The sequence below is a fragment of the Dermacentor albipictus genome, chromosome 2 (assembly GCF_038994185.2).
Source record: "Dermacentor albipictus isolate Rhodes 1998 colony chromosome 2, USDA_Dalb.pri_finalv2, whole genome shotgun sequence".
In the NCBI taxonomy this organism is placed as follows: domain Eukaryota; kingdom Metazoa; phylum Arthropoda; class Arachnida; order Ixodida; family Ixodidae; genus Dermacentor; species Dermacentor albipictus.
This window is the reverse complement of record NC_091822.1, coordinates 69,201,314-69,224,769: the sequence shown is the minus strand read 5'-3', so window position 1 is coordinate 69,224,769 and position 23,456 is coordinate 69,201,314. Positions and strand designations below refer to the sequence as shown.

The 23,456-nt window shown below is 48.1% G+C and overlaps 7 non-coding genes across 7 annotated transcripts; all 7 read left to right on the top strand.

Moving 5' to 3' along the window:
* The first annotated feature begins 77 nt into the window (after positions 1–77).
* On the top strand, positions 78–149 carry TRNAA-CGC (transfer RNA alanine (anticodon CGC)). The gene has a single exon. It is a non-coding gene; the product is annotated as a tRNA-Ala (tRNA).
* Positions 150–6,296: 6,147 nt separating this feature from the next.
* Positions 6,297–6,368, top strand: TRNAA-CGC (transfer RNA alanine (anticodon CGC)). Its single transcript has one exon. It is a non-coding gene; the product is annotated as a tRNA-Ala (tRNA).
* A 5,182-nt stretch (positions 6,369–11,550) lies between these two features.
* On the top strand, positions 11,551–11,622 carry TRNAA-CGC (transfer RNA alanine (anticodon CGC)). Its single transcript has one exon. It is a non-coding gene; the product is annotated as a tRNA-Ala (tRNA).
* A 296-nt stretch (positions 11,623–11,918) lies between these two features.
* Positions 11,919–11,990, top strand: TRNAA-CGC (transfer RNA alanine (anticodon CGC)). The gene has a single exon. It is a non-coding gene; the product is annotated as a tRNA-Ala (tRNA).
* Positions 11,991–12,293: 303 nt separating this feature from the next.
* On the top strand, positions 12,294–12,365 carry TRNAA-CGC (transfer RNA alanine (anticodon CGC)). Its single transcript has one exon. It is a non-coding gene; the product is annotated as a tRNA-Ala (tRNA).
* Positions 12,366–12,668: 303 nt separating this feature from the next.
* Positions 12,669–12,740, top strand: TRNAA-CGC (transfer RNA alanine (anticodon CGC)). The gene has a single exon. It is a non-coding gene; the product is annotated as a tRNA-Ala (tRNA).
* A 5,197-nt stretch (positions 12,741–17,937) lies between these two features.
* TRNAA-UGC (transfer RNA alanine (anticodon UGC)) lies at positions 17,938–18,009 on the top strand. Its single transcript has one exon. It is a non-coding gene; the product is annotated as a tRNA-Ala (tRNA).
* The last annotated feature ends 5,447 nt before the right edge of the window (positions 18,010–23,456 follow it).

The following is a 23,456-nucleotide window of genomic DNA, read 5'->3' as shown; positions in this document are numbered from 1 at the left end:
AAGCTTGTTCCACTTTCTAGTGGCTGCTGGATGTGAAGAACAATAAATGGTCTACACAAGACTGCGTTTATTGTTCCGGGGGTGTAGCTCAGTGGTAGAGCGCTCGCTTCGCATGTGAGAAGTCCCGGGTTCAAACCCCGGCACCTCCAGTGTGGTGTATAATTTAATTTTTATCACTTTATTTCGCAACACTTAGTAAGCAATTCAACTATTTAAAATTACGATACTACGTCAATCCCCCGCAGGGGCGTCTGCGCAAGCAGGCGTTTGGTGTGTTGCGACACCACGGACCCGAGCACATGAGGGTTGGACCCTCCCGCGTGTAGCCGTGCGCGGCTTAGCCGTGTCTGGGGAAAAGGGGATCCTGGGGGTTGAGCCAATGCTGGGTGTTTGGACCTTTAAGGCCCCCCGGCGGAGGCAACACACCCCTTTGGCCTCGGCTTCACATAGACGGCACCCCCGGACTGACCCACCCGGGGGAAATCGGCAGTTGCCTTTTCCTATCCCCCTCTCCATTCTGCGTCTTTTTCTCTTCCTTTCAATCTTTCCTGTCTTCTCGTCTCTTCTGTTCACTTCCAAATTTCCTGGCAGCGAGGGTTAACCTTGTGTGGGTGGCCAACCTTGGGTACTCCAGATTGGGTTATAGCAGCACCGTACAACTGGCGAGGGCTTGTCTTACACATAGGATCTGCTCCGTCCCCATGTTGGGCTCGGTGGTGGGCGGTTGGCGCTGCTGCCGAACTCAAGACCCCTATATGGCTTCAAGTAAACCACTATCCCTTGATCGCCCTCTGAAAAGAGGGCGCACCGATGCAAGCTTCCAATTCGTTTTGAAGAGCAATGAGGAACATTTCCCTAAGTACCATGTCATACACAGTGAAAGCAACACAAGCGTGCGCAAATTCTCCCCCTTCTTGGTGGCGAAATGCCTTGCAAGCACGATAGGACCTGGCTATAAAGCCACAAAGATGTCTAATGGAGACCTACTCCTTGAATTGAAAGATAAAATCCAACATGAGAAAATGAATGACCTGAAATGCATAGGCGATGTAGCGGTCACTGTGTCCGCACATCGAACCATGAACACGAGCCGTGGAGTCATCTCTGAAGACGACTTCATGGACCTTAGCAATGAAGAGCTGCTTGAAGGTTTTCAGGATCAAAATGTCATCAAGGTAGAACGGATTCTAATCCGCAGGAATAACGAACAACTTCGAACAAAGCACATTGTACTAACCTTTGGTACCAGTGTGTTGCCTAGTACAGTGGATGCAGGCTATATCAAAGTACGTGTAAGGCCGTACATTCCAAATCCCCGACGGTGCTTTAAGTGCCAGAGGTATGGACATGGATCCCAGACATGCCGAGGAAGACAGACTTACGCGAAATGCAGCTCGAACAATCATCCAACAGACACTTGCGACTCATCTCCACATTGCGTGAACTGCGATGGAAGCCATCCAGCCTACTCTAGAACGTGCCCTAAATGGAAGAAAGAAAAAGAAATCATTGCATTAAAGGTCAAAGAAAACATTACATTTCACGAAGCAAGGAAACGTCTTTCGTACTTAGATCACACAAGCTATTCCGAGGTGGCGCGACGGGGGGCAGCGTCACAAATACCTCGGGAGTCTACCGCGGTCACTAATAGTGGTCCGGTAATCACTCCGCCTGCCCCTCAGGTGGCAGCAGCAGATGCTGCTCCATCAACATCGAAGGTGGGCCTGCAGACTTCGGTTCCGCAGGCTCCAAAGCTAAACCGAACTCCACGGCCTGGGACGCGAGTTTCAGCGCCTAATTCACGATCCTCCAGCGCCTCCGAGAAGGTTATGGAGGTCGATCAGAAATCCTTGGCGTCATCGACGCCGAAAGATCAGCGCTCCCAAGAGCGCGCTAAAAGAGATAAAATACCTGTAACTGCACAAAGAAAGGGACCGGTAACCTAAACGGTTACCGCTCTTGTTTACATATCCATCTATCTTTACCACGTGTTCTTGAACACAGTCAACAAAAATCTTCCTCAAAATGGCTCCACAAATAATTCAGTGGAATGCCAGGGGCCTCTTTCGCAATCTAGATGATGTCAAAGATCTACTAGAGGAATACCAGCCACGACTGTTCTGTGTTCAAGAAACACATTTAAAGTCTACACACCAGAACTTTTTAAAACAGTACATAATTTTCCGTAAAGACAGAAATAATGGCAATTCTTCTTCAGGTGGTGTGGCAATCATAGCCCAAAAGTCAGTAGCATGCCAGCATGTATCACTCCAGAGTTCATTTGAAGCAGTGGCTGTTCGGGCTATATTGTTCAATCATCTTATAACGATTTGCTCCCTATATATATCGCCTGATGAGCGGTTAGACATTGCAGAATTTGAAAAGCTGATTGACCAGCTTCCTGAACCCTATATAGTAATTGGAGATTTTAATGCTCACAGCCCATTTTGGGGTGATCCAAGATGTGATGCGAGAGGACGGGCAATAGAGAACTTCCTTCTTTCTTCTGGAGCCTGTCTCTTTAACAAGACAGAGCCAACTTTCTACAGTCCTACACACAACACGTATTCATGTATAGATTTAGCCATAGGGTCAGCATCACTTCTCCCACACCTGGAATGGAGAGTTATCACTAATCCATATGGGAGCGATCATTTCCCGACACTTCTAGAAACAACAAACTGGCACGATGGACCAGCTTACCCCCCAAAATGGAGACTTCATTCAGCAGACTGGTCAAAATTTAGAAACATAAGTAAACTGTGCCTAGAAGAAGTGGACCATCTAGGTGTAGAAGAACTGGCTAGCTACATCACTGAACACATCCTCTCTTCCGCTCGAAACTGCATACCTCAATCCTGCACAGATAGAGTAAATGCAAAACCGTGGTGGAACAAGGACTGCGAAACTGCAAAGAAACGTCAGAACAAAGCATGGAGTAAATTTTCACGCTACCCAACCACAGAAAATCTAATAGAATTTAAGCGCTGCAAAGCAAATGGACGCCGTATCCGCCGAATATCCAAAAGAGAAAGCTGGACGTGCTACATATCCTCAATAAACTCGTACACGGATGTTAGCAAAGTATATAACAGAGTACGCAAACTGAAAGGACAACGTCCAAATCCTTTTCCTCTCGTCACTGGTTCTGGTGATTCAGTAGAAGATCAAGCAAACACTCTTGGCGAGCACTTTCAGAGAGTATCAAGTTCAGAAAATTATTCCGAAAATTTCCTAAACCATAAAAGAATAGCTGAAAATATTCCTCTGCGTCCAAAAAAGTCATCAGAAGGGTACAATAGACCATTAACGTTCCATGAACTCAAGCTTGCCCTAGGCTCTTGTGGTAGCTCGGCTCCAGGTTCTGACGCAATAACTTATGAAATAATCAACAATCTGCCTTATGAGACCCTAAACTGCCTTTTAGGCCTTTACAATAAGATATTTGCTCCTGGTCATATACCTTCATCTTGGAAAGAAGCAATAGTTCTACCAATACTCAAACATGGCAAAGACCCTTCCTTAGTTAACAGTTACAGACCAATTGCACTCACTAGCTGCTTACTCAAAGTATTTGAAAAGATGATTAACCGACGCCTTGTCTTCTTTTTGGAATATAATGGTATACTGGACCCTCGCCAATCTGGCTTCCGAAGAGCGAGGTCTACTACCGATAATCTAGTTCTCCTTGAATCATATATACGTGATGCATTTGTACATGGCCAATACTGTCTATCTATATTCTTTGATCTTGAGAAGGCATATGATACTGCCTGGCGATACGGTATTCTGCAAGACCTGTCTTCCTATGGAATTTGTGGTAGTATGCTAAATATTTTGCAAAATTACTTATCTGAAAGAAAATTCCACGTTAGAATTGGCAATGTACTATCGCGCACTTTTATTCAAGAAAACGGTGTACCACAGGGAGGAGTGCTAAGCTGCACACTTTTTATAATCAAAATGAACTCTCTCCGCTCTGTTATACCATCAATGGTGTCTTACTCTGTCTATGTGGACGACATCCAAATCAGCTTTAAATCTTGCAACCTGTCCATATGTGAACGCCAGATACAGTTGAGTGTTAACCGGCTCACGAAATGGGCAGACGAAAACGGGTTTACATTCAATGCAGAAAAGACTTCCTGTGTGCTGTTTTCCAGACGTAGAGGGGTATCTCCTGACCCTTGCATTACGATGCATGGGAGAAACCTGGTAAATAGAAAAGAACAAAAATTTCTTGGTATAACATTCGATAGTAAGCTAACCTTCACGCAGCATATAAAACAGTTGAAGCTGAAATGTCTTAAAACCATGAACCTTTTAAAGATTTTATCCCATCAGTCGTGGGGAACAGATAGGTATTGCCTCCTATCTCTTTTTAAAAGCCTTGTGTTGTCACGCATAGACTACGGATGTATTGTTTACCAGTCTGCTTCAAACACAACACTTAAGCAACTCGATCCTGTGTATCACTTAGGTATCCGCCTAGCTCTTGGTGCCTTTAGGACGAGCCCCGTCCAAAGTCTATACGCAGAATCGGATCAGTGGCCGCTGCATTATCAACGTACATATCTGGGAGTCACCTATGCAATAAGAATCATGTCACTAAAACACCACCCATGCAAAGCACTCATAAGTGATCAGTCCACAAACCAGTTGTACTTAAACAGGCCTTCACACGCCCCACCGTTCCCGTTGGCAGTAATATCTGTTGCGGAAGAACTCGGAGTACTTTTCACAGATCTACAGGAAAGCGACAATGCTGAACCTATTCCACCCTGGGAACAATGTACAGTTACCTGTGACTTGTCCTTTAGAGAACTGAACAAAAAGAGCTGTCCAAGTGCCCTCATCCAGCAACATTTCTTGGCCCTTGAAGACAAGTATAGATCAACGGCATTTTTCACTGATGCTTCGAAGTCGGCAACTTCAGTATCATGTGCAGCCCATGGCCCAAACTTCTCCAACGCTAAAACCTTACATAAGCATAGCAGCATTTTTACAGCCGAAGCGTACGGTATCCTGATCACTGTTGAATACATAGTGCAGCACAAGGTACAAAAGTCCATAATATACACAGATTCCTTAAGTGTTGTCACAGCCCTGTCCTGTGGCAAAACAAGCCGAAACCCTGTATTAAACATGCTCATTAAACACATTCACCTAGCATATAAACAAAACCTAGCTCTTGTTGTATGCTGGGTGCCAGGACACTCTGGGATTGCAGGCAATGAAATGGCAGACAAGAATGCTGGACAAGCGGCTCATCGGGATATTATTGATGTAAGCTGGGTACCTGGTGTAGATATGAAACCTGCTGTACGAAAGGTGCTTCATGACCATTGGCAAGCTGAGTGGGACAAGCAAGTGGAAAATAAGCTGCACCTGCTTAAACCGCGATTAAGCAAACCTTTCCGACTGAAGCTTGACAGGCACACGGAAGTCACCCTAGCACGACTCAGAATAGGACACACTTATGGCACACACAAACACCTATTGACTGCAACTGACCCCCCGACGTGCACACGCTGCGGTGAGATCTTAACCGTCCTACATATCCTCATTCAATGTCCCGAACTTCACCGAGAGCGATTAGCTCATTTTAAGGAACTCTACACACACCATATACCACCCCATCCCTCGATGTTCTTATCAGAAGATGCACTTTTTAACTTTAAAAGAGTGCTTAATTATCTTGCTCAAGCTAACTTTCTAGATATCATCTCATTCCATGCTAACCATCAGACTGTGCCTCACAGGTGAAGTACAGTCTGATGCACATAAGTATGTCCGAGCTCTTGCACTTCTTGCGTAGGCAAGAATTGTACAGCAAGGGACTCGGGCAATCCGCAACAATTTACCATGTGTCCCTATAACCTATAATTTTAGAATTCATCCACCAGTATTTATAGATTTCTCTTACGTGTAGGCCTCTATACAGCCTCCATTTTAAGTCACAGCACCAAACCCACAATTTTACTAAACAAAAACATATGTCCTGGCGCTCTTTGCCCTTAGATGCCCTTGCGCCATTAAACTCCAATCATCATCATCATCATCATCGATACTACGTCAATTCCACATAAACAAGCAATACTTCCATTTCTCGCGCTGGCATCCACGCCTCCCCGTCGCCAGAAGCGCCGTTTTTTTCGCGACAACGCTTAGGATGACTGCAGGTACATCAGGCGTGCAGCAACAAGCCTGACCGAAAAGAAGCTTTTTCCACTTTCTAGTGGCTGCTGGATGTGAAGAACAATAAATGGTCCACACAAGACTGCGTTTATTGTTCCGGGGGTGTAGCTCAGTGGTGGAGCGCTCGCTTCGCATGTGAGAAGTCCCGGGTTCAAACCCCGGCACCTCCAGTGTGGTGTATAATTGAATTTTTATCACTTTATTTCGCAACACTTAGTAAGCAATTCAACTATTTAAAATTACGATACTACGTCGATTCCACATAAACAAGCAATACTTGCATTTCTCGCGCTGGCATCCACGTCGCCACAAGCGCCGTTTTTTTCACGACAACGCTTAGGATGACTGCAGGTACATCAGGCGTGCAGCAACAAGCCTGATCGAAAGGAAGCTTTTTCCTCTTTGTAGTGGCTGCTGGATGTGAAGAACAATAAATGGTCCACACAAGAGTGCGTTTATTGTTCCGGGGGAGTAGCTCAGTCATTCTGCTTCCGGCAGCCGAGCTGAGCGGTCAGCGGAATCATGGGCTCCAGTGGAGCAGCGACAGCGGCCACTTTTGGCCGTGGAAACAGGTTTAGCAACGACGAAGAAACCGACTACCAGTTTATTTTGCCTCAGCTGCCAAAAGGACGAATTGTTAACAACACCGTGTTTCTGCATGGTGACGTACGAGCGAGGCCGTATAAGGTCGAGGACTTTAGGGATGCTCTAGCGCCCACGGGCCTGCTACCGGAAGTTATGTGCCTTGGGGCGTACCAAGTGAATCATGTCTGGGCAGTGACCCTCGATGATGCTGCTGCAACAAAGCGACTGTTGGCCTTCAAAGAGATACAGGTTAAGGGGCGGCGATGTGTTATCGTCGACCCTCAGGACCAGCAGGTGAAGCTTCGGCTTCACTGGTTGCTACACGGTGTGGAAGACGAAGATGTGCGGACTGCGTTGGCGGCCTTCGGCAAGGTGGTTGAGGTGAGCCGGGAGAAGTGGCGTGTTCAAGGCGTTGCGGAGAAATGTTCGACCACGAGGACCGTTCTTCTCAAGCTGAAGGGCGGACTGAAAGTGGAAGATATTCCTCACCAGATACGCGTTGCAGGGGAGCTGGCCTTGGGGGTGGTACCCGGTCGTCCGATGCAATGCCTACGCTGCCAAGGCACGGGACACGTCAGGCGGGACTGTAAGGTTCCGCGCTGCTCGCGTTGCAGACGCTTCGGGCACGTCGATGCCGACTGCGTCAAGACATACGCAACTGCGACTAGCACAGTCGCGAGTGAAGAGGCGGCAGCACACGTTATGGATGCAGTTGAGACCGAAGACGCTGCCAAGGGAGCCGGAGAACAATTGCCCCCAGCGAAGACAAGTACCACGACGGTGCCGGAGGTCGCTGACGCCAAGGTCGTCCAAGTCGCTGAGCAGGTTACTGGGCCTGCAAGTGTTGACAAGGACAAAGATCCTGCGAAGGCAGGCGCTAGTGAAGCTGAACGGGACGACGACGAGTCAGCGATGCAACAGGGCGAGTACGCTGACGAAGGGGACCGGGCCGCTGGTCTCGGTGCCACATACAAGCGCCCCCGTGACGAGGCCGGAGACAAGAACAACACAGCATCCAGCACTAGTGACGGGCCGCCGGCGAAGGCGCCTCAAGGGAGGCGGTCGGTCTTCAAGCCGAAGCCAAATGTTCCGCTCGAGAGAAGGCCTTGTGAAAAAGTGCAGCAGACGAACACCACCGGGAAGACCGGCGGTCCCGGAGGCGGCTAGCCGAGGGCTGGTCGTGAAAGGTAAGCACCATGCTCCGGGCCTGCCTTATACTTTAGTTCAGCATGGCTTCTAATCCGTCACTCGCTATTGCAACACTAAACGTAAGAGGGTTGGCGGCTAGGCGTAGGCAAAGTCAAGTCCTACGGCTGGCCACTGACCACGACCTTGACGTTCTAGCTGTCCAGGAGACAAAGGTTGACGGAGAGGATGAGACCGGGAGCATGGTGCGGCGTTTCACGACTAGATTTTATGCGGTCGTGAGCCACGCAGTAGGGACGTCCGCCGGTTTTGTTCTGTTTGTTAAGAAGTTGCCTGGCCTTGTTGTTAAAAATGTATTTTCATGTCAATCCGGAAGGATTGTTTTTTGTGATTTTTGTTTTCGTGACCTTGAATTCAGAGTCATGTGCATATATGCACCGAATGCTGTGGAAGAGCGCGCCTCATTTTTTGCGAACCTTTTCCAGTATGTTAGCACTGATAAGTGCATGGTTTCGTTGGGGGATTTCAATTGTGTTTTGAGGGCTCGGGATAGAGTCAATAATGCTGGTATTCGCGATAAAAGCAGTTGTGTGTTGACAAAGCTAATTAGGGATAATGAACTCGACGATGTCTGTGAGTGCCTGGAGGGGGAGCGTGAAGTCATGTACACGCGATTTCAAGGTAGTAGTCATGCGCGGTTAGACCGCATATACGTATCGCAAGGCATGATTCCAAAGTTCCATAGTTATTCTGTGACACCAGTATCGTTTACAGATCACTGCTTGGTGAAATGTCATATAGGCACGGATAGGAAGAAAGAAGACTTTAATTGGGACCTATGGAAAATGAATGCCTTATTACTAAAAGACGAGCCATTTGTAGAGGCAGTGCATGAGGCCGTCAGGAAAGTAAGTGAGGAAAATGGTGAAACAATAGCAGAGAAATGGGAATGCTTCAAACAAAACGTAAAAATGAAAGCTTTAGAAAGATCGAGCTGCTTAAAATATGAGAAGGAAATGAAAGAAAAGGGCTTACGAAAGACACTTAAGCAGCTGATAGCGCTTGAGTGCGAAGAGCCTGGGGCGTATAAAGAAGACGTGCGAACCATTAAAGAAAAACTCGAGCAGCTTGACAAGGAACGGTATGAAGGAGCGATTGTGCGCGCAAGAGTAAATGCAATAGTAGCTGGGGAGACGCCCACGAAAAGGGCGCTTGGACTTGAAAAAGCGCATGGCCGAAGGAATCACGTCGACAAGATTCTATGGAACGGCACAATTGCTGAAGACAGTAAGAGCATAGGCCAAGCGTTTCTAGAGTATTATCAGTCACTCTATGCGTTTCAAGAAGCGAATGTAGACGAGTATAGAAAGGTTTTTCTCGGTCGCATGCCACGATTGAGTGACGACACGAAAGAACGAATAGAAGGGAAAATAACAGAAAGCGAAGTTCAAAAGGCGATTGATGGCTTGAACCAAGGCAAATCGCCTGGACCTGATGGCCTAGGCGCTTGTTTACATAAAGCTTTCAAGAAAGAACTGTCGCCGTTGCTAACAAACCTGTTTAATGATGCGTACGTTAACAAAGCTTTGCCACCTTCCTTTGGCAAAGCGCATACCATACTCATCCCTAAGAGTGATCAAGTGGAAATTCTTAGGCTGGTGACATCTTACAGGCCCATATCGTTAACCAATATTGATTATAAGATTTTTATGAAGGTTTTGGCAGCCAGACTTCAAAGCGTCATAAAGGAAATAGTTGCTGGTCATCAAACGTGCGGTATCAAAGGAAGGTCGATTTTGTCAAATATTCACACGATGCGGTGCGTGCTCGTGTGCTGTGATGTCACCTCGGGCGGAGTCGCAGTGCTCCAGCTCGACCTTGAAAAAGCCTTCGATTGTGTCTCTCATGATATTTTGTTTGCCATGTTCGATCAAGTTAATGTTGGTTCCATAATCACTGAGGGAGTGGCGCTGGCGTACAAGAACTGCACAACACGCTTAATTGTGAATAAATCATTGGGGGCCCCCATTAACGTCATGCGTTCTGTGCGTCAGGGCTGCCCCCTCAGTGCTCTTTTGTTTGGGATGTACATAGAAACTATGTGTTTGGCCATAATTGAAAATGATCAAACACGCGGTTACAGCTTGGCAGACACAGAAGTCAAGCTCTTGGCATATGCAGATGACATCGCAGTGTGTTGTACAAGCAAACAAAGTGTGACGGAAACGATAAGGGTAGTGAAAAAGTTTTGCGATGTGACGGGCAGTAGAGTGAACTGGGGAAAGTCCCTCGGTTTGTGGCACGGGGAGTGGTCTTCAGCCCCGGCCTTTTTTGCAAATGTTAGCTGGATAAAAACCCCGACCAAGTACTTAGGTGTCCCCATGGGCAGTTACAAAAATAGCGACGAATACTGGACGAACCAAGCAAAAGAAACAAGAGAAAAAGCAGACAGGTGGAAAGGCATCAACCTGTCGATTTTCGCAAAAGCAACTGTGTGTAAGATGTTTTTTATCACGAAGTTGTGGTACGTCATGCAAACGTTGTACTGTTCGAGGGTAAACGTGCAAAGGTTGCACAGAGTGTTCGCGGTTTTTATCTGGGGCTCTACCTGGGAAAGGAGTAGCCGAACCAATCTGTTCCGGCACGTGAAGAAAGGGGGGCTGGGCTTGGCGCATCTCTTTGTACGCCAGCTTGTGAACAGGTTTTTGTTTTTTCGGGATGTGCGTGATCCGTTTCTGCGCACTGTATGCCAACTCAGGTTGAGAGGCGCTTTGCCGGCACTTATTGTTAGTACAGATAGTATGCCCGGAACGCTTCGTGGCTATATTAAAGAAGTTGCAGATAGTGTGCGCTTTGTTTCTGTGCGTTTTTCTTTTGAGTATTTATGTAACGTAAAAAAGAAAACATTGTATAAAGATATTTGCGATATTGTATTTCCAGTGCCATTGTACAGAGCGCTATACAGTGGAAGATCAGGACTGGATGTCCTTAAGCGAGTGAAAAATATGGAGGTGCCTACTGGGGTAAAGACATTCTTTTTTAAATTACACACAGGAACACTCTCAGTGAAGACATTCATGGAAGAACGTGGCTTTCTTGTACCCTGGGGCTCGCACTGCTTGATTTGCAAGCAACCGGAAACAATAGACCATGTCTTTTTGCATTGCTGGGCCGGAGTGTTCTTCTGGGATGTCCTACAAAGAAGAATGAAGAAGGAGTTACCGTTAAATCCGCATGGCATCAGGTACTTAGCGGTAACGAATGACGACGGGGTTCCCTTCGACCTCATAATGCTCAAGGGCCTCCATAGTTTATGGCGTGCAAGGATGTCTGGGTACTACTGCGACCCGGACGCTAGGCCTGCGCGTACGTATTTCCGCGAAAGCATGTCTCGTTTCATTGAAATAAAGAAAATACAAGAATGTGTACCCGAATGGCTGTCTAGGATAGAACCTCTGACAGCATTGAAAGAATTTTAATTCGACAACGCCAGTCCTTATAGGACTGATGGCATGTATATCCTTTCAAAATGTTTTGTATTTGTTAATTGTGTATTGTAATTGTGTTTTTTATTATGTGCTTTGTACAATGTCGAAGACCGGCAATAAATAAAAAAAAGGGGGGGGAGTAGCTCAGTGGTAGAGCGCTCGCTTCGCATGTGTGAAGTCCCGGGTTCAAACCCCGGCACCTCCAATGTGGTGTATAATTGAATTTTTTATCACTTTATATCGCAACACTTAGTAAGCAATTCAATTATTTAAAAGAACGATACTACGTCGATTCCACATAAACAAGCGATACTTGCATTTCTCGCAATGGCCTCCACGTCGCCACAAGCGCCGTTTTTTTCGCGACAACGCTTAGGATGACTGCAGGTACATCAGGTGGGTAGCAACAAGCCTGATCGAAAGGAAGCTTTTTCCACTTTCTAGTATCTGCTGGATGTGAGCAACAATAAATGGTCCACACAAGACACCGTTTATTGTTCCGGGGGTGTAGCTCAGTGGTAGAGCGCTCGCTTCGCATGTGAGAAGTCCCGGGTTCAAACCCCGGCACCTCCAGTGTGGTGTATAATTGAATTTTTATCACTTTATTTCGCAACACTTAGTAAGCAATTCAACTATTTAAAAGAACGATACTACGTCAATTCCACATAAACAAGCAATACTTGCATTTCTCGCGCTGGCATCCACGCCTCCCCGTCGCCACAAGCGCCGTTTTTTTCACGACAAGGCTTAGGATGACTGCAGGTACATCAGGTGGGTAGCAACAAGCCTGATCGAAAGGAAGCTTTTTCCACTTTCTAGTATCTGCTTGATGTGAGCAACAATAAATGGTCCACACAAGACTGCGTTTATTGTTCCGGGGGTGTAGCTCAGTGGTAGAGCGCTCGCTTCGCATGTGAGAAGTCCCGGGTTCAAACCCCGGCACCTCCAGTGTGGTGTATAATTGAATTTTTATCACTTTATTTCGCAACACTTAGTAAGCAATTCAACTATTTAAAAGAACGATACCACGTCAATTCCACATAAACAAGCAATACTTGCATTTCTCGCGCTGGCATCCACGCCTCCCCGTCGCCACAAGCGCCGTTTTTTTCACGACGAGGCTTAGGATGACTGCAGGTACATCAGGTGGGTAGCAACAAGCGTGATCGAAAAGAAGCTTTTTCCACTTTCTAGTATCTGCTGGATGTGAGCAACAATAAATGGTCCACACAAGACTGCGTTTATTTTTCCGGGGGTGTAGCTCAGTGGTAGAGCGCTCGCTTCGCATGTGAGAAGTCCCGGGTTCAAACCCCGGCACCTCCAGTGTGGTGTATAATTGAATTTTTATCACTTTATTTTGCAACACTTAGTAAGCAATTCAACTATTTAAAAGAACGATACTACGTCAATTCCACATAAACAAGCAATACTTGCATTTCTCGCGCTGGCATCCACGCCTCCCCGTCGCCACAAGCGCTTTTTTTTCGCGACAACGCTTAGGATGACTGCAGGTACATCAGGCGTGCAGCAACAAGCCTGACCGAAAAGAAGCTTTTTCCACTTTCTAGTGGCTGCTGGATGTGAAGAACAATAAATGGTCCACACAAGACTGCGTTTATTGTTCCGGGGGTGTAGCTCAGTCATTCTGCTTCCGACAGCCGAGCTGATCGGATCGTTGAATCATGGCCTCAAGCGGGGCGGCGACAGCGGTCACTTTGGGCCGCGGAAACAGGTTCAGCAACGACGACGAAAGGGACTACCAGTTTATTTTGCCCCAACTGCCAAAAGGACGAATTGTTCTCAACACCGTCTTTTTACACGGTGATGTAAGAGCGAGGCCGTATAAGGTCGAGGATTTTCGGTATGCGCTTACGCCCACAAGCCTGCTGCCGGAAGTTGTGTGCCTCGGGGCCTACCAGGTCAATCACGTCTGGGCCGTGACCCTCAGTGACGCAGCTGCAACAAAACGCCTGTTGGCCCTGAAAGAGCTTCAGGTGAAAGGGCGTCGATGTGTCATCGTCGACCCGCAGGACCAGCAGGTGAAACTCCGGCTTCACTGGCTGCTGTACGGCGTTTCCGACGAGGACGTCTGGGCGGCATTCACAACCTTCGGCAAGGTAGAAGAGGTGAGCAGGGAGCGTTGGCGCGTCCAAGGCATGGGAGACAAGACCTCGACCACCCGGACCGTGCTACTGAAGCTGAGAAGCGGCATTAAAGTGGAAGACCTGCCTCACCAGGTCCGCGTCGGCGGAGAGCTGGCATTGGTGGTCGTACCTGGGTGGCCCATGCAGTGCCTGCGCTGCCAAGGGACAGGACACGTACGCCGTGATTGCAAAGTCCCCCGCTGTTCGAGATGCAGACGGTTCGGCCACGTCAACGCTGATTGCGTTCAATCTTACGCGGCCGTGACAGGACCAGCAGCGAGTGATGTTGCTGCAGAGCACGTCATGTACGCAGTCGAGACAGAAGAAGCTGCTAAGGGAGCCGGTGTGCAAGTGCCTTCATTGACGACAAATGCCACGACGGTACCGGAGGTCGCTCAAGCCAAGGTAGTCGAGGGTGCTGAGCAGGTGACTGGGCCTGCACGTGTCGAGAGTGACGAAGAGCCTGTGAAGGCAAGTGCTAATGAAGGCGAACGCGAGGAGACTGAATCAGCGATGCAACAGGGCGAGGATGCAAACGACGGGGACCGGGCGGCTAGTCTCGCTGCCACCTCCAAGCGCCCCCGTGACGAGGGCGGAGACAAGGACAGCGCGGCATCCAGCACAAGTGACGGGCCACCAGCGAAGACGCCTCTTGGGAGGCGGTCGGTCTTCAAGCCGAAGCCAAATGTTCCGCCCGAGAGAAAGCCTGGTGACAAAGCACAGCAAAAGAATAACGCCGGGAAGACGGGCGGTCCCGGAGGCGGCTAGCCGAGGGCTGGTCGTGAGAGGTAAGCGCCATGCTCCGGGTCTATCTCATACTTTAGTTCATAATGGCTCCTAATCCGTCGCTCACTATTGCCACACTAAACGTGAGAGGGTTGGCGGCCAAGCGTAGGCAAAGCCAAGTCCTACGGTTGGCCACTGACCAAGACCTAGACGTTCTAGCTGTCCAGGAGACAAAGGTTGACGGAGAGGAGGAGACCGGGAGCATGGTGCGGCGTTTCACGACTAGATACTATGCGGTCGTGAGCCATGCGGTAGGGACGTCCGCCGGTTGTGTACTGTTTGTCAAGAAGTTGCCTGGCCTTGTTAAAAATGTATTTTCATGTCAAACCGGAAGGATCGTTTTTTTGTGATTTTGATTTTCGTGAATTAGAATTCAGAGTCATGTGCATATATGCACCGAATGCTGTGGAAGAACGTGCTTCTTTTTTCGCGAACCTTTTCCAGTATATTAGCACTGATAAGTGCATGGTTTTGTTGGGGGATTTCAATTGCGTTTTGAGGGCTCGGGATAGAGTCAATAATGCTGGTATTCACGATAAAAGCAGTAGTGTGTTGACTAAGCTAATTAGTGATAATGAACTGGACGATGTCTGTGAGTGCCTGGAGGGGGAGCGGGAAGTCATGTACACACGATTCCAAGGTAGTAGTCATGCGCGGTTAGACCGCATATACGTATCGCAAGACGTAATTCCAAAGTGCCATAGTTATTTGGTGGCACCAGTATCGTTTTCAGATCACTGCATTGTGAAATGTCATATAGGCACGGAGAGGAAGAAACAAGATTTTAATTGGGAACTATGGAAAATGAATGCCTTACTACTAAAAGACGAGCCATTTGTAGAGGCAGTACGTGAGGCAGTCAGGAAAGTAAGTGAAGAAAATAGTGAAACAATAGCAGAGAAATGAGAATACTTCAAACAAAACGTAAAAATGATAGCTTTAGAAAGATCGAGCTGCTTACGATTTGAGAAGGAAATGAAAGAAAGGGGCTTACGAAAGACTCTTAAGCAGCTGATAGCGCTGGAATGCGAAGAGCCTGGGACGTATAAGCAAGATGTAGGAGCTATTAAAGAAAAAATCGAGCAGCTTGACAAGGAACGGTATCAAGGTGCGATTGTGCGAGCAAGAGCAAATGCATTGGTAGCTGGAAAGACGCCCACTAAACGGGCGCTGGGACTCGAAAAAGCGCAAGCTCGACGAAATCATGTCGACAGCATTTTATGGAACGGCACAGTTGCCGACGATAGCAAGAGCATAGGCCAAGCGTTTCGAGAGTATTATCAGTCACTCTTTGCGTTTCAAGAAGTCAATATAGACGAATTCAGAAGGGCCTTTCTATCTCGCATGCCGCGATTGAGTGACGATACAAAACAACGATTGGAATGGAAAATAACAGAACGTGAAGTTGAAAAAGCGATTGATGATTTGAACCAAGGCAAATCACCTGGACCGGACGGTCTGGGCGCGTGTTTATATAAAGCTTTTAAGAAAGAACTGTCGCCGTTACTAACAGAGCTATTTAATGATGCGTATGATAACAAAACTTTGCCGCGTTCTTTTGGAAAAGCTCATACCATACTCATCCCTAAGAGTGACCAAGTGGAGAAACTTAGGCTAGTAACATCTTACAGGCCAATATCTTTAACCAATGTTGATTATAAGGTTTTTATGAAAGTTTTGGCTGCCAGACTTCAAAGCGTCATAAATGACATAGTGGCAGATCACCAAACGTGTGGTATTAAGGGAAGGTCCATTTTTTCGAATATTCACACGATGCGGTGCGTGCTGGAGTGCTGTGACGCCACCTCGGGTGGAGTCGCGGTGCTCCAGCTGGACCTCGAGAAAGCGTTTGATTGTGTCTCTCATGATATTTTGTTTGCCATTTTGGATTACGCTAATGTTGGTTCCATCATCACTGAGGGAGTGGCGTTGGCGTACCAGAACTGCACAACACGCTTAATTGTGAATAAATCATTGGGGGCCCCCATTAACGTCATGCGTTCTGTGCGTCAGGGCTGCCCTCTCAGTCCTCTTTTGTTTGACATTTACATAGAAACTATGTGTTTGGCAATAACTGAGAATGAGCAAATACGCGGGTATAGCTTGGCAGCCACACAAATCAAGCTCTTGGCATATGCAGATGACATCGCGGTGTGTTGTACAAGCAAAGAAAGTGTGACGGAAACAATAAGGGTAGTGAAAAATTTTTGTGATGTGACGGGCAGTAGAGTGAACTGGGGAAAGTCCCTCGGTTTGTGGCACGGAGAGTGGTCTTCGGCCCCGGACCTTTTTGCAAATGTTAGCTGGATAAAAACCCCGACCAAGTACTTAGGTGTCCCCATGGGCAGTTACAAAAATAGCGATGAATACTGGACGAACCAAGCAAAAGAAACAAGAGAAAAAGCAGACAGGTGGAAAGGCATCAACCTGTCGATTTTCGCTAAGGCAACGGTGTGTAACATGGTTTTTATTACGAAGTTGTGGTATGTCATGCAGACGTTGTACTGTTCAAGGGTAAACGTGCAAAAGCTGCACAGAGTGTTCGCGGTTTTTATCTGGGGCTCTACCTGGGAAAGGTGTAGCCGAACAAATCTGTTCAGGCACGTGAAGGAAGGGGGGCTGGGCTTGGCGCATCTTTTTGTTCGACAGCTTGTCAACCGCTTTTTGTTTTTTCGCGATGTGCGCGATCCTTTTTTGCGCACCGTATGTCAGCTCAGGTTGAGCGACGCATTGCCTGCATATGTTGTCAGTACGGCAAGCGTGACCGGAACACTGCGTGGTTATTTTAAGGAAGTGGCGGACAGTGTGCGTTTCCTTTCAGTTCGTTTTTCAAACGATTATCTGTGTCACGTGAAAAGGAAAACACTGTATAAAGATGTGTGCGACATTGTGTTTCCTGTGCCGTTATACAGAGCCATATACAGTGGAGGGCCAGGACAAGACGTCCTTAAACGGGTGAAACGAATGCAGGTGCCACCAGGTGTTAAAACCTTCTTTTTTAAGCTCCACACAGGAACGCTCTCTGTGAAGACTTTTGTCGAAGAACGAGGCTGTCTTGTGCCGTGGGGATCCCACTGCTTGATCTGTCAGAAGCCGGAGACCATTGATCATGTTTTCTTGCATTGCTGGGCGGCGGTTTTCTTATGGGACGTTTTAAAGCGAACGCTGAAAAAGGAGTTACCGGTGGACACCCAAGGGATCAGGTATCTGCCAATTAAAGATGAAGACGGAGTGCCGTATGATCTTATTATGTTGAATGCCCTCCACTCTATATGGCGAGCTCGCATGGCCGGGTACCATTGCGACACCGACGCTCGGCCAGCGCGTATGTATTTCAGAGAGTGTATGTCTTCATTTATTGAAATGCACAAAATGCAAGATTGTGTACCGGATTGGCTGTCGAGGCTCGAACCTCTGACAGTCATGAAGGACTTTTAATTTAACAACGTCAGTCCTATGAGGATGGACGGCTGTCTAGCGCTTTTTTGTTTCCTCTTCCTTTTTCTCTTGCAAGAGGCTTGCATCTGTGTCATTAGTGTGAAATTCATATGTGCGATGTTATATTGAAAACCGGTAATAAATAAAAAAAAGGGGGTGTAGCTCAGGGGTAGAGCGCTCGCTTTGCATGTGAGAAGTGCCGGGTTCAAACCCCGGCACCTCCAGTGTGGTGTATAATTGAATTTTTTATCACTTTATTTCGCAACACTTAGTAAGCAATTCAACTATTTAAAAGAACGATACTACGTCAATTCCACATAAACAAGCAATACTTGCATTTCTCGCGCTGGCATCCACGCCTCCACGTCGCCACAAGCGCCGTTTTTTTCTCGACAACGCTTAGGATGACTGCAGCCACATCAGGTGTGCAGCAACAAGCCTGATCGAAAGGAAGCTTTTTCCACTTTCTAGTCGCTGCTGGATGTGAGCAACAATAAATGGTCCACACAAGACTGCGTTTATTGTTCCGGGGGTGTAGCTCAGTCATTCTGCTTCCTGCTCCCGAGCTAAACGGATCGCGGAATCATGGGCTCCAATGGAGCGGCATATGCGGCTGTTAACCGCGGCAACAGGCTTTTGACATCGGAAGGTAAAGATTACCAGATTATTTTGCCTCGGCTACCTACAGGACGCATCGTGTTAAACAGAGTTTGTTTGCACGGCGACACTCGTGTTCGCCCGTTTTGCGTAGAGGATTTTCGGGACGCGCTTCAAGCTCTTGGTATGCTCTCTGGCGTCGTCGCCCTTGGAGCGTACCAAATCAACCATGTATGGGCGGTGACGATGAATACAGCCGAGGTGGCCCAAAAGCTGGCTGCAATGAAGGAACTTCAGGTCAAGGGGCGTCGCTACCTGGTTATCGACCCTAAAGAACAGCAGGTGAAGCTTCGTCCTCACTGGCTTCTTCATGGTGTGGATGATGAAGACGTAAAAACTGCGCTGGCTTCCTTTGGAAAAGTGATGGAAGTAACCCGGGAGCGCTGGCGAGTGGATGGCGTTTCTGACAAGGGCTCGACGACCCGAGCGGTGCTGCTCCAGCTGAAGGCTGGACTGAAAGTCGACGACCTGCCCCACCAGATCCGCGTCGCCGGCGAGCTTGCGCTGGTCGTAGCCCCAGGTCACCCCATGAAGTGCCTGCGCTGTCGGGGCTCTGGTCACGTTCGTCGAGAATGTAAAGTTCCCCGTTTCTCCCGGTGCAAGCTTTTCGGACACAACGACGCGGACTGTGTACGTTCATACGCAGTAGCCGCGGGCTTGGCGCAGAGCGAGCCGTTTACATCAGACCGCATGATGGACGTGACGGAGGCCGAGGAAGCGGCCAAGGGAGCTGGAAGCGGCAAAGCGGTGGCAGAAGCGAGCGGGACGACGACTCTGACTAAAGGAGGACCGAACAATGTCCCTCCTTCCGACGAGCCAGAAACCGCACTAATCAGCGTCAGGGTGGCCCAGAAAGAAAATGAGAGCCGCCAGCCGGCTACTGATACTACGGAGGCAGCGGAAAACGACAACGCGACCCCTGCTACCGCCCGCGTCGAAAGCGTCTCGGCACCGGTGAAGAGGTCTCTGCAGCAGGAGGAGAAAGTGGACGGGAAGGCCAGCGGTGACTCCGAGGCGCCGCCCGCTAAGACGCTACCCGGCAGGCGCTCCACCCTCAAGCCTAAACCTAACCTGGAGGCTGACCGTAGGCTCACCCAGAAGCCGACAAAAGACGAACTCGGACGACGGCCACCGGATGGCCACGGAGGCGTCTAGCGGTCAGCTAGACGTTAAGGTGAGCACCATGCTCTGGGCCTTCTCCCCTCCTGTTTAAATCAGTAATGGCTACCAACCCGTCGCTTAGCCTCGGCACGCTAAACGTTCGAGGTCTGGCCGCCAAAAGGAGAGTGAGGTGTATAGACTGCTAGTGGACCACGACCTCGACGTTTTAGCAGTGCAAGAAACCAAAGTAGACGGCGAGGAGGAGACCGGGAGCATGGTGCAAAGGTTCACGTACAACTATTATACGGTAGTGAGCCATGCCTTAGGGACTTCGGCGGGGTGTGTCTTGTTCGTGAGGAAGCTTCCAGGCCTGCGTATAGACGGTTACTTCTCGTGCTCTTCCGGTCGACTTGTGGTTTGTGATTTCAGCTATTGTGATGTCCAATGGCGCGTTCTGTGCATTTATGCGCCTAACACGGTGCAAGAAAGGGTAAATTTCTTTTTGAACTTGAAGCACCAGTTCTCTGCGCACAAAATGATAGCCTGTGTTGGGGACTTCAATTGTGTATTGAACATCGAAGATAGGTCTACGCGACGCGTAATTTACGATAAAAGCAGCGATATCATGGCGCAGATCATACACGAATTTGAATTAGAGGATATAGCTCAGTGTTTCGGGGCTGACCGAGAAGTGAGGTACACCCACTTCCAAGGAATAAGTCATGCACGATTAAACCGTATCTATCTATAATATCATTTAGTAGAAAAATGCCAGTGCTATGCAGTTACTGCCGTATCCTTTTCTGACCACTTCCTGGTAAAATGCAGGGTGGGCCGCAAAAAAGAACGAAAAGAATTCGTCTGGGAACTGTGGAAAATGAATGCTGAGCTTCTACGGGATGATACTTTTACCGAAACGGTATTGAATGCTCTGAATTCTTTTGGAAAAGACAGTTCTATGAAGTTGGGCGAGGAATGGGAGCTGCTGAAACAAACTATTAAAATCAAGGCAATTGAAAGAAGTAGCGTACTACGATATGAAGAGAAGGCAAGAGGAAGGGATTTAAAAACATTACTGGAAAAATTTGTGACGCTCGAATGCATGCAACCCGGCGCTTATCAAGAAGATATGCGTGCTGTTAAGAAGCTCGAGGTTTTCGATGAAGAGCGTTATCGGGGCGCGCTCGTGCGGGCGAGAGCAGGAAGACTAGCATGCGGGCAAATGCCTTCGAAAAGAGCCCTGGGACTACAAAAAAAGCACTCCAGACGCAAGCAGATTGAGGCCATCGAATACAACGGGGTGGTAGTAACTGATATGAACAATGTAGGGCGTGCCTCCTTTGAACATTTCGAAAAGCTTTTCGCATTCAGGCCCGTCAACATGCAAAGTTTCAAGCACTTATTTTTGCAGCGAATGCCACAGCTGTCGAGCGACGTTAAAGAAACGTTGTAAGGACAGATAAGTGAACAGGAAGTGATAAAGGCCATCGAAGACCTGAACCCTGGCAGGTCACCAGGTCCAGACGGTCTTTGCGCCGCTTGGTACAAATCGTTCACAAGCCACTTAGCTCCTATCTTGACTGCAGTTTTCAATGAAGCATACGAAATGAAAATATTTCCACCATCCTTCGGCCAGTCCCATACAGTACTAATACCTAAAACAGAAGAGACCGAGAAGCTCAAGCAACTTTCCTCCTATAGACCCATAGCGCTTACTAACTGCGACTACAAAATACTGATGAAGGTGCTGGCACGGCGTATGCAGTCACTCATTAAGGAAGTAGTCGGCCCACACCAGACGTGTGGCATTCGCGGAAGAACCATCTTCACTAACATTCATAAGTTGAAGTCTGTGCTGGAGTGTTGTGATGCCATGTGTGATGCAGTTGCGATCCTCCAGCTTGACTTGGAGAAAGCGTTTGATTGCGTTTCTCACGACATATTGCTCACCATCCTTGAACATGTTAATTTTGGCCACCTAATCACTGAGGGGGTGACCATGGCGTACCGGAGTTGCTATACGAGACTTATAATTAATCAAATGCTGGGGGCCCCCATTAACGTGAAGCGCTCCGTTCGCCAGGGTTGTCCACTCAGCCCACTCCTGTATTGTGTTTACATGGAAACGCTATGTCAGGCCATCATTGAAAATGAATACATTAAGGGATTTTGCCTCCAAGCAGCAGAGGTGAAGTTATTGGCATATGCTGACGATGTGGCTGTATGTTGTAAAGATACGCAAAGTGTATTGAACGCTGCGAGTATCGTCAGACAGTTTGGTAATGCCACTAATAGCTTCGTGAACTGGCAGAAACGTTTGGGGTTTTGGCACGGGAGATGGGCGTCCACACCAGACCACTTTTCTAACGTCACCTGGGTCACGACGCCAGTTAAGTACCTTGGCGCACCCCTTGATGCCTACAAGGACAGTAGCGAGTACTGGAAGGAGCGGACAAAAGAAATAAAAGAAAAAGCCGACCGATGGAACGCCGGCCACCTGTCAATGTTCGCGAAAGCAACAGCGTGCAACATGTTTCTCGTAACAAAGATCTGGTACGTAATGCAGGTCCTACAGTGCTCTCGGATTAATGTGCAGAAACTGCACCGCGTGTTCGCTGTTTTCGTGTGGGCATCGAGCTGGGAGCGATGTAGCCGAGATAATCTCTTCCGGCGCGTGAAGGATGGTGGATTGGGGTTGGCGCACCTCTTCTTGCGTCAACTAGTAAACAGGTTCTTATTTTTTCGAGACACAAATGACCCATTTCTACGCACCGTTATCCAAATGAGGTTGTCAAGATCACTTCCCGAATTCGTTGTAGGCACCGAAATAATGCCAGGACCAGTTCGTGGTTTCTTTAGGGAAATAATTCAGAGTGTCTCCTTTTTGCGTGTTTGTTTTTCTAGTGCATATTTGTGGAGTGTAAAACGGAAAAAGTTATATCATGATTTATGTGACAGTGTTTTGCTGGTACCCATGTACAGAGCCCCGTACAGTGGAGGCCCAGGCCTAGATGTATTGAAAAGGGTGAAGAAAATGCCAGTTGAACCAGCCACAAAATCGTTCTTCTTTAAATTACACACCGGTACTCTACCTGTTAAAATCTTTCTTGAACAACGTGGGTTCTACATGCCATGGGGAACCCACTGCCTTATATGTAAAAAAACAGAAAGCACAGATCATGTCTTCATCCACTGTTGGGAAGGGGTCTTCTTCTGGGACGTGTTACAAAGGACTCTAAAAAAGGAGCTACCTATAGATCCCCACGGAATCAGGTTTCTGCCAGTATATGACGACGAAGGTTTCCCGTGCGACCCGATCATGCTTACGGGTCTCCACTGTTTATGGCGCGCAAGAATGTCGGGTTACCATTGGGACCCGGATGCCTGACCGGCGCGTCTATACTTTTGTGAATGCATGCAACGGTATGTCGAAGTGCAGAAGTTGCAACAGCCTGTTCCTGAGTGGCTGTCGAGGGTTGAACCCCTGACAGCACTAAAGGAATTTTAATCCGACAACGTCGTGCCACAGTAGCGCACGGCAACGAATGTAGATATTACTGTTCTTTGTTCCGTTTGTGTATTCATTCCTGGTTGCTTCTTTGGCCTTTGTTTATATCATTTAGGAATTTGTGTTGTGATATGTCGAGGACAGGCAATAAAGAAAAAAAAAAGCGTGGACGAGCGGTCTAAGGCGCTGGTTTAAGGCGCCAGTCTCTTCGGAGGCGTGGGTTCGAATCCCACCGCTGCCAGAGCGTTTTGCTTCTTTACGCACGCGCGTGGGCAAAAGGCGCACGCAATCGTCATACGGCAGTGGAACAGTGTTAGCGTGGCCGAGAGGTCGATTCTGCTTCCGGCAGCCGAGCTGAGCGGTCAACAGAATCATGGGCTCCAGTGGAGCAGCGACAGCGGCCAC